The sequence below is a fragment of the Magallana gigas genome, chromosome 1 (genome assembly GCF_963853765.1).
Source record: "Magallana gigas chromosome 1, xbMagGiga1.1, whole genome shotgun sequence".
Classification (NCBI taxonomy): domain Eukaryota; kingdom Metazoa; phylum Mollusca; class Bivalvia; order Ostreida; family Ostreidae; genus Magallana; species Magallana gigas.
This window is the reverse complement of record NC_088853.1, coordinates 18,103,348-18,118,210: the sequence shown is the minus strand read 5'-3', so window position 1 is coordinate 18,118,210 and position 14,863 is coordinate 18,103,348. Positions and strand designations below refer to the sequence as shown.

Sequence of the window (14,863 nt, the reverse complement as noted above, 5' to 3'; positions counted from 1 at the left end):
GCTCTCCAACTGCCGACTTATTGCACAACGTTAACATTTGTATAAAAAAATAAGTAAACAAACACGGCGACTGGCATTAATTCTTTTTATATATATACAGCGATTTTTACTTTACATGAAATAGATTTACAGAGCACCATTTCATATTTCCACGACGTAAGGTGACGTCAAGCAACTAAAAGGCGGACATGTCACTCTGTTTCAAAGTGAACACCTTTTAGTTCCAAACACTTTTCTTGTCATTTAACCCATCATTAACTGCATCTGTATACAGTTACATGTATATGTCAAGTTTTTGTATAATGTCGTTTGTGGCATATTGTACATCATTTAGGTCAAACAATCTCTGTTCAGGCAGTTTTGACTTTAGATAAGAAAACAAAGCGAAATCGACAGGTGCTACACCTGGGTGGTATGGGAAGGGAAAAGGGGGTTGCTTAAAATATCAGTTCTTCAAATTCCAATTGCAAACTTTTGTTTTATAGAAATAGTCACACATTAGCCATCTCCGTTAGGGTCTCAACAAAGCTTTTGAGGTACTCAAAACGTGTCCTCAAACCCCAAGACACCGTAAATTACGAGTTAAATATCGGCCAATTTTTGGCATACAAACCACGGGTGAAAAAAATTAGAGAGCATTATGGGATGTGGGCAAAAATTATGTTTGATGAATCTGTAGGACAGTCTGAGGTTTAGCTCGTTCTTTTTCCCGCGCACATTGGTACTTAGAGCTCACTGCTCTCGCTTTTACAAAAGAAACGGACGATACAATTTTATCAAGTTTTACATATAACGTAGACAATGTTATTTATAATCACCTATACAAATTTAAAGAAGAAAAAAAACCCACTTGTAGTATTTTTGATCTGATAGGAAGTGCGGAAAACAACTAATTTATTTTTATAGTAAATGTACTTATATTTTGAGATGGTCCCTAAAAAGAACCAAACGGTCAATTTTCTTGACACTTCGGAAATAAGCTAGATTTGATATAAATGACATATGATCGAACAATAACGAGTTTAACTATTGTAGTTTTTCCGTCAACCCCCCCCCCCCCCAAAAAAAAAAAAACAACAAAAAAACAACAAAAACTCAAATCGGCCTTCTTTACTGCTTTAAAGACTTAATGTCAAATTATTAAGCTAAGCTGTCCACACAATTTTAAATTAAAAAGAAAACCTGAACCATGATTAAGAAAAAGAAACAATTATCTTCTGAAGGATTATTATCCTGTTTATTTTTCATTTTAGAGTAGTGTTTAGGTACATATCTGTAATGTTAAGTACCAACACATTCATTCTTTTTTTAATTCCTCCCTTAAGAGATTGTGGCATGAAATATTACAAAGAACAATATACTTTTTAATTTTAACATATATTTTAAAAAAAAGTATTGATTTTCATCAAAGTCAATATAAATAGATTCAAATGAAACAAAGTTTAAGTGATGAAGCGCTGCTAGATATTTTTCAAAAATTGATAATGTGTCTTATCATGATATGAAGAAAACTGGACATAGCGATTAGAAAAAGCAAAATTTTACCATTGCAGCATACAATTAAAAAAAATAGTTGTATATGAAAATAATATATAGCTATTTACATTACGTTGTTTAGGTTTGTAATAAAAATTGCTTCGATCAGCAAGAGATATTTTTCTTTATCATAGACTATTGAAGGTTTTACCTACATGTTTTAAGTACAGTATATTATATAAATAGTGCCTGTTGGGGAGGGTAACAGTTGAAATTGACACCCCGAGGAAGGTTGACAATGGTTTTCGAGGGGTGTCTATTTCAACTGTTATCCTCCAAAACAGGCACTATTTGTTTTATTATACTGAATGTCTTAATATTAGAAAATGTTTTACTGCTTTTATATAGAAATGACGTGAATTCTACGGCGAACCGTACGCGCATAATTTACGCGCATGTAACAATTCGTTGTGATACCCGTTTCTAAGTGTGTAGCTAACGCTGAGGGTAGTAGAACGGATTATCAACTGTGTCTTAACCAATCAGATTTCAGTATTTAACATGAAAGTATAATAAAATAAATTGCAACAGTTTCTAATTTTTCAGAAAAGGTTTTTTGTTTTTAAATTTGGATAAGATAATAGTAAAAGTATCCATAGGTTTTAAAAACGCTACAAATATTTTTCTAGTCAATGATATGTTCTCAATATAGGGAAATATTGTCTTGAAGAAAATGCGATATTGATTTTTAAGGTTATTATTTTGAAAAAAAAAATAAGATTTCTTATTATTTTGTTTGCTACACGCAATCTTCGATCCTTGATATATTGCTCGTTTGTTCACCGATTGATTTGAAATTTTCATGTCTGATAACATGCCAAGCGATGTTGTCGTTTCATATTTAACTTGATGAAAATAAATGAGTCTCAAAGATTGACTGGTTTAGAAGCTGATACATTGAATTGGTGCAAGACACATTTCACATTTCGTTTGTTATTTAAATAAGGAATAATGAATCATTCTTTGAGTATTATGAGGTGATAATTTTTGTCTGGGCGTGATCAAATCCAATAAATCCCCAAGGGCTTTATGATAGATTTGATCACGCCTTGACCGAAATTATCACCTCATAATATTCAAAGAATGATTCCTTTTTACTTATATTTGTATAATTTTAAGCCATCGTACGATTAAATATTTAAATATAAATAAGCAAGCCCGCTGGCACCTCAATTTGGCGACATTTGTATTATGGGTCATGCAGTACAAAATGGATAGTTACGTAGTGTTATCAGCAGCAAGGGGGGTACTTGACACTCACTTCACTCATGACCTTGACCTACTTTCATGTCAAGGTCGTGACCTTGACCTACTTTCTGGCAATTCAAGGTCACATCCTTGACCTACTTTCGATTTAAAATCAGGGCCATGTCCTTGACCTACTTTCGGTTTAGGGTCATGTTCTTGACCTATTTTATGTCAATGTCAGGATGTTAAGTGTCAATTTCTACCCAGGTCATGACCCAATTTATCTATAACCTATGTAGGTCATATTTCATTCATGCCCTAGTTATAAATTCTTGTCGATTCACGTTTCCTCACTATTCGGTTATTGCTCTCTACCGTCAACTTTATCATAATTTTTTTTTAAAAACAATTTTGATTTGATTATCATCAAAATGGAACAGAAACATCAAGACATCATTAAAAGAAATTATTCGGTCCTCGTTAAAAAAATGACCGCAACATGGGTTGCAGAAAGACTTTTTGAAGATGGAATAATCACAGAAGAAATGAAAGAAAACATTATAACGCAAAAGACTGGATTTGAACAAAGCAGAAAATTAATCAGTTTTATATTGAGGAGGGGTTCCAAAGCCTTTATAGGTTTTCGGAAGGCGTTGTTAAAGTCTGGACATCATGATTTATCAAGGCTTCTTTTAAAAGACGATGACAAAAGTACACTGACAGATTATGAGAAAACCTTAGCAGCTGCAAGATCCTTAGTTATTGACATAAAAAGCGGTACTAACACACCAAAACATGGATCAGAGACAAGATGTAAATTTGCTTTGGATGACAAAAATGACGTTTTCCTGACAGCTTCAGTTTACAATGGAAATGTCAATATCCACTTGCGCCATTTCATTGAACAAAATGGACAGAGCATACCAACAAAGCGAGGTGTCGTGTTTAACCTTGGACGTTGGGTAAGATTTGAATCTCTCATTGAAGAAATCGGGGAGTTTCTTGAAACTTATTGGAAACAATCAGCAGAAATTCAGTGGCATGTAGGAGGAGGTGTATTTGTTTCTCTCACACCGAAATATTCTACCGTTGACGTAAGACATTACTGGGTACCTCCTGGTGCTGATAAACCCTTACATACGAAGAAAGGTGTATGTCTTGATAGGATCAAGTTTAATAGATTGAAAGCCGCTTTATCCGAGCTACATGACCGTGTCCCTGAATTGAGTGATGTCGAGCTATGTATGTTTAGTGAATCTCACAAAAATCAAGAAGGAATGCTTTCATGCCCGGAATGCACTCCGTTCAAAAACGAATCGCGATCAGTGGAGTGTATTGCCAGCGACTCACAAAAGAATAACAATGATGAACGTGAAAGAGAAGAAGAAGAAGAAGAAGAAGAAGAAGAAGAAGAAGAAGAAGAAGAAGAAGAAGAAGAAGAAAGACAAAATTACAATGGATATTAATGGTGACCAACACTTGAATATGTTAAAGGACACAATGAGAGACAGAGTTCGACTGAACAATCCTCACATCATCAAAGTTTTGGGGATTGTCATATTTATATGTATGTTATTGTTTAATGTAGCTATGTTAGATTTTTCACAAGTTTTAAGAAAAGATTTAACAAGTACAAATGAAATGCAATTCGGAATTCCACGAACGATGTACCTGAAAATAAGCGCATGTCGACCTTTAAAACGTTACCACTTGATGAATAACGTGACTGCGACAGTTTGTGATTTACACGGTGAAAAAAGACTTGAAATTCGTGATATTGTTAGTGATAAACATAGAGTGAATGAAATAGATCTTAACCTTTATCAGTTTAAAGAGCTGTTAAAAATTAATGTTACTATCACTAAACATTTTGAGACTAATATAACGGAAATATAGATTATGACTTCTAAATATTTCATGCATACGAATGTATATTTATGTTTATTAATAGTACATGTATGTATATGAAATCATTAAATATAAACATTGTACATTGTAAATTTTTGGAGAAATGATTTAAACAAATGTACCTTTATGATTATATTATAATTATTTGTTAATATAATAGAAAATGTATACTAGTTTTGTATACGAAAATAAAAGTATTGTAGAAATGTTACTTTGATACAAAATAAATACCTTACATCCTAGTTTTGTTGTGTTTTATCAGTTTTATACAAAGGTATAAAAGTTTGAGAACATGACACTGTTGTCTTTTAAAAGAAGAATGGCAAACTATAAACTGAGACTACTTGAAGAAAATCTATTATTCTCCAGGTAATCCTGCAGCGTTTGCAGGACCAAGTAAATTGTATGAAATCGTTAAGAAGGAGGGGAAATTCAAAATCGGCCTAGGAAAGATTAAGCAATTTCTGAATAATGAGGATGCCTACAGTCTGTACAAACCAATAAGAAGAACATTTCCACGTTCGAAAGTTGTTGTCGACACAATTGATTCTATGTGGGATGGGGATTTAGCCGATGTCAACAACATTGCGACACAAAATGATGGCTTTGGATTCTTGTTAGTTTTGATTGATATTTTCAGTAGATTCCTTTTTATTGTTCCATTAAAAACGAAAAAAAAATCAGGATATTATTGAAGGACTTAATCGTGTCTTTACTACTTATCGACGGAAACCCCGTGTTCTGAGAACAGATAAAGGAAGTGAATTTAAGAATAAATTTCTAAAATCATGGCTTGTGAAACAAAAAGTAAACGTTATATACCCTCAAAATGAAACAAAAGCTAACTATGCTGAGAGAGTGATACGCACGATAAAAAATCTTATGTACAGATACTTTATGGAAAACAGAACTTATCGTTATGTCGAAATACTGCAAAAACTTGTTGAAAGTTATAATAATAGACCCCATAGATCTCTCGGAGGACTTAGTCCTGGTTCTGTTAATGAAGACAACGCCGACGAAACAAGATATTTTACTTATTTGTCGGATCGCAAACGTAACAAAAAGTCATACAATAATAACACAAAACATTCTAACAAGAAAAATAAAAAAGTATACAAGTTCAAATTTGGAGATGACGTTAGAATATCACAACTTAAACATCCATTTCAAAGAGATTATCAGCAAAAATGGTCATCAGAATATTTCAAAGTTGACAAGCGTTACTTAAGAGGAAATGTAGCAGTATATAAACTAAAGGATTTAATGAATGAACCCATTCAGGGTACATGTTATCACTTCGAGTTGCAGAAAATAAAAGCGACAGAGGACGTTCTCTACCGCATTGAACAAGTTATTAAAAAGAGAAAACGAAAAGGACAAAGGGCAGAAGTTTTGGTAAAATGGGAGGGATGGCCCAAAAAGTTTAACTCCTGGATACCAAATAATTCGATTCAAAATTACAAATAAGTATCATAATACTTGGTATTTTGTATCATTCACAATGAGTCTCCGAATGGTGCTAGCCTCCACAGACAGTAGTGAATATTTTGATAACAAACCTGAATTTTTTAGAATTCAGCTTAGTAAACAAATCCAGCTTGATGGTTATTGGATGGTAGGATTAACTGAATTTACAACACACAGTTGGATTCATTCCAGGAAGCAGTCGGAGATTTATGTGTGTTGTGACATTTGTCAAGAAATGTTTATTGGTGGAAAAGAGATATCATTACTGAGGAGAGTATTTCTTAGTGACAAGAAAGAGGATAATTTAATATATACAAACCCTTACTATATACCTCTCAAAACTAGAAATATTCATCAAATCAATATATATTTAACGGATAGGGATGGCAATCTCATTTCGTTTTTAGACGGTAGAGTGACAGTAACACTGCATTTCAAAAAATTTCCGTTTGTTTTGGAATGAATAGCCAAACGTATGTTAGTGATCCCACGATTTGGGAAACATTTTATAAAAATATGGCTGAAAAAAAGTTTAATCCATACACTTATAAACCAAAACAGTATGGGAGAGGATTTTACAAAGGAAAATCGTATGCAATCCCTGTAAGACCACATGCTCAGATTGAAAACATTAAATCACTAAATCTTGTTACGCCAGTCGCTGCTGTTGAAGAAAGGGCAATATCAGAGCACAGCAGGGATGTTCAAGAAGGAATTCCACTTGTCAAAGTCAGACGTGGTATAAAAAAACAACGTTCTCAAATACAGCTCATTAGAACAGAGAAGTTCAAGAAAACTACATTGTCACCTCCTTCCTCATTACAAGTCAGAAAGAAAGGAAAATCCAGAGTAAGACCGAAAAAAACATTAAGAAAACCAAAAGGAAACAAATTATCAAAAGGTGACATTCTGAAAAGAAAAAGGGTGGAAAGGAAACCAAAGAAATTTTTTAAAATTGACAGCTTAAAAAATATTTTCAAGTAGTACAAAATGTCATTTCTAAGCTACGATAGTAAAGACATTGCTCAACCAATGGAACTTTCCTTTTTTGCATCTCCGTCAAATCAAGTTGCTGTTGAAAAGTTATATTACACAGAAGCAAGACCTATATCTAATATTTCTTCTACGGACACCCCTATTGAGATTGTTGTGTCGGGTGCCGGGGCAGAATACATAGATCTCAAGAAATGTAAATTATATGTAAAGGCTAGAATTCTTAAAGCTGACGGTTCAATTTTAGATGAAAATGAAAAAACTGGAATTATCAATCTACCTTTGCAAAGTATGTTTTCTCAAATGGATGTTTATTTAAATAATAAGTTAGTGTCACTTAATACTAACAATTTTCCTTGGAAAGCGTACATAAAGACAATTTTATTCAGTGGAAGGGATGAACTATTGTCACAGAAGCAGTCGCAATTATTTTTTAAAGAGGATGGCGATTTAGCTGATTCTAATGCATATAATGGAGGAAACTCAGGTCTAGTCCAACGATATGCTTTTACCAAGAGAAGTGCGCTATTTGAATTAGAAGGAAATCTGATGGAAGACATCTTTGATTTGGACAAATACTTGATTAATGGTGTTGATATATACATTAAACTATTCCGTTCAAATGCGTCTTTCACAATAATGTCGGACGAAAGTACTCCAGCTTACAAACTAGAACTTTTAGATGTTGTATATAAAGTTGCAAAAGTACGCGTAGATCCGGGAGTGTTAATTAATCACAGTAAGCAGATAGAACGTACCCCCGTTAAATACATACTACCAAGAAATGAAGTGAAGATGAATACTATACCAAAAGGATCTACGGAATTCTACTGGGACAATATTTTCCCACAAGCTGTGCCAGATCGTATAATAGTTGGTGTGTTATCTCAAAAAGCTGTTAATGGGGATTATACTGCTAACCCTTTTAATTTTGCAAATTATAGTGCGACTGATATTGGAATTTATGTAAACGGCGAGAGTGTTCCTGGTCGACCACTTAAATTAAATTATGATGATGGTAGCTACATATCAGCATATGTACGATTGTTTGAACCGTGTGGAAAGTGGAACAAAGATAGAGGGTTATATATTGATAGAGAAGATTTTAAAAACGGCTACGCATTTTATGTATTTTCTGTAGACCCCTGCGGGTTTGGAGAAGAATATATAAATTTGATTCGTCGTGGAAATACAAGATTAGAACTTAAATTCAAATCTGCAACAACTGAGGCGTTGAATGCTTTAGTGTTTTCGACATATTCTGCTTTGTTGGAAATTAGTAAAACCCGAGAAATAAACTATGTTCAACCATGAATAACATTCAACTAGAGAATATTATATTAAAAAATGACTGCTTAAAAAAGTATGTTAAAGGTGTTTATGCATGCAACACTCTTCCTGAAAATGTGACGAACTTTCCGAGTGCTTTCATAGTGAATACTGACCCAATACCAAAGCCTGGTAAACATTGGGTAGCTATAGTTATGCATAGTTCTTCGCAAATTGATTATTTCGATAGCCTCGGTCAATCACCAGCGAAAAATAATGACATTTCTTTGTTCCTTCAACGGTATGGTCGTCATGTTAACTTTTCGCGCAAAAAGATACAGTCTGACGAGTCCGATCTTTGTGGATTATATGTATTGTGTTTTTTATATTTAAGACTTTGTTGTAAAATTGTCTTTTTCGATGTATTTAAATATTTCACTGATGATGTTCTTATGAATGAAACATTTGTTTACAAGTTTGTACAAAATTTTCTGAAATAAATTGGTGTAAATCTGATATATAAATTTTGTTTTGTTGAAGAAAGGTTAGTTTCAGACATTTTACTCAAGAGTCCAGATGGATAATGACACAAATGATACAAACTGGTGGGAAACAGTAACATTACTTCCATTTTCAACGCCAACTACTATCCTTATATGTGGTGGTACTCAGAGTGGTAAAACATATTTTACCAAATTATTACTGCAAAATGCAAAAGGGATGTTTACAAAACCAGTGCAAAAAATAATATACGCCTATTCGGAGTATCAAAATATATTTGATGACATGAAAACTACTAATCCAGGAATAATATTTCACCAAGGACTGCCTTCTAAGGAAGACATTGATCAATATACGGAAGATATAGATCATACAGTATTGGTTCTTGATGATTTAATGTTAAAAATTGTACAGTCAGAAGACTGTGTACATTTATTCACCGTAACTAGTCACCATCGGAACGTTAGTCTTATATTTTTGACACAGAATCTTTATCCGCCGGGGAAGTATTCAAGAACAATTTCATTAAACTGTTTAAATGTAATCTTGTTTAAAAATTACAGAGATTCGCGTCAGGTCATTACTTTTGGTTCTCAGATAGTTCCCGGAAAATCTTCATTCTTTAAGTCTGCTTATGAGTTGGCAACTCGTGAAAATTATGGATATTTACATGTGTGTTTAAAGCCCACACAGAATAAATCATATCAACTGAGAACTCATATACTTCCTAATGAGGATATGATTATTTATCAACCTCTATAAATATAGATGTCTACACTGGATGAAAAATCAAGTTTCAGCAAAACTGAAACTATATGGAAACCTTGCTGAAACTTGAAGTTGAAGTTTCATGTATAGTTTCCGCAATGCGGAAACCATTATATCGATTCAGCAAGTATCCGTTAGGTTTCAGTCAGCAGAAACTTTAGTCTAAGATTCCTGATGGTTTCCGCAATGCGGAAACTAAATTTGAATCGTGTGAATAGTTGTGTAAATTATTATGGAAATATCAATCAGTTTCAGAACATTTCCGCTAGGTTTCAGTATGCTGAAACTTTAAGTTAAGATTCCTGATGGTTTCCGCAATGCGGAAACTAAAATTGAATCATGTGAAAAGTTGTGTAAATTATTATGGAAATATCAATCAGTTTCAGAACATTTCCGCTAGGTTTCAGTATGCTGAAACTTTAAGTTAAGATTCCAAATGGTTTACGCATTGCTGAAACTATTACTAAAATTGATTTGAGTTTAATAGTGATATCATTTATTTTCAACAGGTTTAAGTTTAATTCTAGCCTAATGATAATGAATCCGTACATACTAAAATGTATAGTAAGGTTTCAGCGTGACTGAAACTATATGTAAACATGTAACTATCTTCAAATGTGGCAAATAAGGCAATTAAGAACCTTACTAAGTAATTAATTGAATTTGAAAAGAAAAACTGATGTCTGATCTTGTTTAATGCATATGATGAAATCATTAATCTTAGGTACTCGGGCACGTGTATACGTGTGTATACATTTTTTGTCCAGGTGACCTCCTCTGTGCTTTTCCTGTATATTCTGTGTGGATTGCAGGGTTTTTTCTGTCAGGAGTGAACAAAAGACTGTTACATAACATATACACAGTACGAAGCGCGAGTTTATAACTGGAGCCCGGCGGGAATTTTTTTTCAATTTGTGTGTACCTGAGTTAGTAAAACTGATAAGTAAATTATAATTATTTAGTAAAATAAATTAATATACCTATTTTGTAACACTCCTTCTTAAATCATTTAGTTATCATTTGAATGAACCTGAGGCTAGTATGCCTATTACTCCAACTTCTCAATCTTTCAAGGTAAATTTAGGAACAATTACATTTCCGGCGAAAAAAAGTGGGGGGGGGGGGGCTATATGCCTATTGGTTAAGTCTAACTTTGCACTAACCCCCCCCCCCTCCCCGGTTCGACGCCTATGTGATTCGTGCATTTCTATACTTTGTATTTACTTTCTGTACTGTAAACACAGATATTGATACATGTTTATGAAACATGCACATGTTTCTGTTATAAGATATAATAAGCATTATTTATAATTTTACTGAAGTTATACGTTATATTACAAAATCAGTTTAAAATCCAGCACTAGCCATGTGGTGCACGTGATTTTAATCCCATTTTTAAAATTTGATTATACATTCGTATACATTTGGTGTAGAAAGTATACCAAATAATTAAAATTATATTTTGTTTATATATCAGTCCGACGTGTACGTCTTACTTCCCGGCTTGTTTAACGCGTTTGTATCTTAATTTCATAAGTATTCTTAACGTACTGTTCATCATGTTCATCGCATGACCAATCAGTGCACATGTGTAACTGTAAAATAATTGCCATCAATTCATCGTAGTTGTAAATTCACCGTACGGGTGAACGCTGTTAACCAGACCCCGTTAATTGATCGGCATCTAATTATATTTGTGATTTATGTGTGTTCATGCAGAACCTGCTCTGTGATAAACATAATATTTTTCACACCTCTATATTTTGAATAAGAATATGACCGTGCTTAGAATCGCGGTGAAAATTGGACAAGTCAAGACTAACTTGTCAGTCAACTATATATGGCTCTATCATATTTAGTTTGGCAAAATCATCAGTACATGTAAATAATTTAATATAGTTAAAGACAAAATCTGATACATATGTCTCATTAAAACTTGTTTAATTTCATTAGACATTTGTAAACAAACGGTCGGCCATTTTTTTTTTCGTTAATCACGTGTTACAAATACAAACACACGCCAATACTTTGTCGTATTTAACCAGGAAATACTGACTCCGACAGTTCTTATTTAAAATAAATATACATGTAAAAAGTATACTATTCGGTAAAAAATGATAATTTTGATTAAACATGTTAAACATTATTCATTTTAAACTATCCAAAGATGCACTTTTCCAAGATTTAGCGGGTTCTGATTGGTCAGTATTGGCGCACTTTATGATTCCGAGCGAAGGTTAAAATGGACAAGAAGGTGCTGTTGTTAAATGGAGAATTGAGAAGCATTAATAGCCTCTACAACAAGGAGATAATGCAGGAACGAAGAACTCATGTCAAGGTAACTTAATTCACAACATAGATACTCCCAATAACATTTTCAAGGCTCTAATTCATCTCTCATTTGTAAACGAGATCTCGCGCCATCAAATCAAGATGGCGTCATTTTTTCAAACTTGGTTCGGCGTTTTAATTTTTATTACCGTATCTCTTTTAAATATACGTTTTGACCAAGTTGACCATTAACCAACTTTATATGCATGATGATCAAGATTATCCAGGGTATACACATATATAATTATATAAACGTCCCTAATATATGAATGCTTGGTTGGTAAACAAGACGAACAATGAATCTTTCGCACATTTTACGATTTACAAACTCTAAATGTAACGAAAAAAATTTATTAATTAAATCCGGTAAATGAAATCTTTCACGTTTATCTTTTCCAGTATTGACAGCATACAAAGTCAATGTTTCCGGTGATTAGTTGCATCCTCTGTTCGGTGATTCGGTTGAATGTTTTGACCAGCTGGACGATGTGAACGCAAGGTATTGCTTTGAAATTGATTATTTTCACCATTAACTTATACATGTGTTGGATGTTTATAATTTACTGTAGTAATTTTTGGGAAATCCAGGTCTAAGTTCTTGAAAAGGAGGTTGATTGGGGGGGGGGGGGGTGAAACACACTTATTGTTGATAAGTTTTTCCATTGTTCAACAGACAATAATTGAATCAAAATGAAAATAACATAGCTTCAAACATAAAATGAAATATTTTAGACCAGATACTACTGTAGTCATTATATGACATAGTTTAAACAGCAACTGGCAACTGCATAGTAGCTTCTTTATTCAGAATTTTATTCAGAATGCTTTTATTACATGTTAGGCTGAATGACTTATATTTATTGTTTACAAATCTAAATGAAACTTTATTATTCATGTTTAAGATAAATAGAACAGACATAAAGTACAGCCCAGTGAGAGGAACAAGTTCATCGCAAGAAGAAGAATTTTAATGCTACCACTGTCCAGAACTACTAAGTCTGCTGTAGCCATGATGTGATCATATGAGTGCTTCACCGGTCTGGACAATGCTCGAAAGTCCCCCAAAAAGGCCTATTTCCATAAACTACGACTCGGGTTACATCAACAACAGCCAAGGACACTCCTTATTGATTCGAATGGACACATCTCTACGACCCGACTAAACCTCTGCAGAACAAGACTTTTTAACTGTAAAGTATTCTCATTTCAAAAAACCTATAAACTATAAAAGTACTTTTCTTATATGATCAAATACCAGTATATTACAATGTCTGTCTGTAAGCTAGAATCTTAGAAAATCACATGGTTTTGACTTATTAAATGATTGATTAGACCTTGCAGATATTAACTTTCATTTTCTTAAATAATTTGTTATATTTGCAAATATTGCATAAAATATTAGACTCCATGTAACATATATCCTCACACCTCCAAGTTGATAAGTGTTAACTATTTTTTTTTCCATTTTCTTTGTTTAAACATTTCTTGATAACTTGAATTTTATTTGCAGCAATATATGAAAAATTAAGAAACCAATCTTAAATGTAAAAACACTGCATTAGGAGATGAATGCATGGGTCATAGAAATGATAAAATACACCAAACAATATTCAATTATGTCGTATATGAAAATATATAAAGACAACATATACCCCATGTATTACAATTTTTATATAACAAAATTACTTGGATGGAAAGTTGTTTCCATGTGGGTTTTATTTTAAACTGTGTTATGTAACTAATATATAATTGGAATTAGCTTTTATATCATAAGTAAAATGCTGGTATTGATGAAAATTGTAAGGTGAATGATCTGTGTGATACTTTGTATTTCATACATTCATGCTACAAAAAGCAAGTACATGTACATGTAGTAATACTTGTCATATATAAACAATGTATATTTTACTTCATGTCTTGGATTTAAAAATATTAATGTAGGTAAAGTAGTGAAATGTAGGAAGGTAAACCGTGTGTAAAGAAGAATATTCATCAGGAATGAAGTGTGTTGCAATCAGCATAATTAATTAAATGTGTACATCATATTTTTGCACATGATTTGACAGACTGCTCCATTGTTAGCTTTTTATTGGCCAACAAGCTTTTCATATCTCCCTCTGGGTCATCTATTAAATACTGACAGGCTTATGATATTAAAATCTGATCAGTTGGTACATCATGGGTGGAAATGAAAAGTTCACTTTGGACTTAATGGATTATCAAAAAAATGATATCAAATCCTGTTCTATTGTAAAACATTAGATTATATTACTAACAAAGAAAAGGTTTATCCCAACTTGTAAGTGGGTCACTTTGACCTCATTTTGGAATTTATTGACATATTCAAATCAAAACTGGGTCAAACCTCTATAGTCAACTACTATCTTGTAGTGTATTTTTGTTTTAAAGATGGATACTTTAGACTTTTCAAAAATATGTAATGGTGTACATATTCATTGTAGTTCAAAACAAATTGAGACAAGTGTATCATGTTCATGTAACAGTGAAGTTTTCTTTGTTTATTCATGTACGTGCAGTTATTTTGTAAATTGCATTCATATTTTTTAAAAAGTAAGATCTTTGTTGCATTTTTAAAGGGAGATTTGATAGGCATTTAATCGAGATGAAAAAAAATACAAATGTAAAGATTTCTATGGGAGTTTTTTTTCTTGTGCAATTTTATCATTTTTTTAAATAAAAGTCCCTAATAAGGGAATTGCCATATGGATGTTTCTCCATTATTGTATCTTGGCTGTATTTTATTTATTATTGGAAACAATTTCAGATTTTTGAACAAAATAAATTTGGAACTGTTTGAAATTGTTTTGTTTTTACATAAAGTAGAAACCTTGCTCAGCTTTTGTGAAAGCAAAAATATAAAAAGTTTCAGTAAATTTCA

General features: G+C 32.6%; 1 long non-coding RNA gene across 1 annotated transcript; it reads left to right on the top strand.

Annotated features, from left to right (window-relative positions):
• The first annotated feature begins 11,322 nt into the window (after positions 1-11,322).
• LOC136275439 (uncharacterized) lies at positions 11,323-14,131 on the top strand. Its single transcript, XR_010713999.1, has 3 exons — positions 11,323-11,971; positions 12,364-12,463; positions 12,867-14,131. It is a non-coding gene; the product is annotated as an uncharacterized lncRNA (long non-coding RNA).
• The last annotated feature ends 732 nt before the right edge of the window (positions 14,132-14,863 follow it).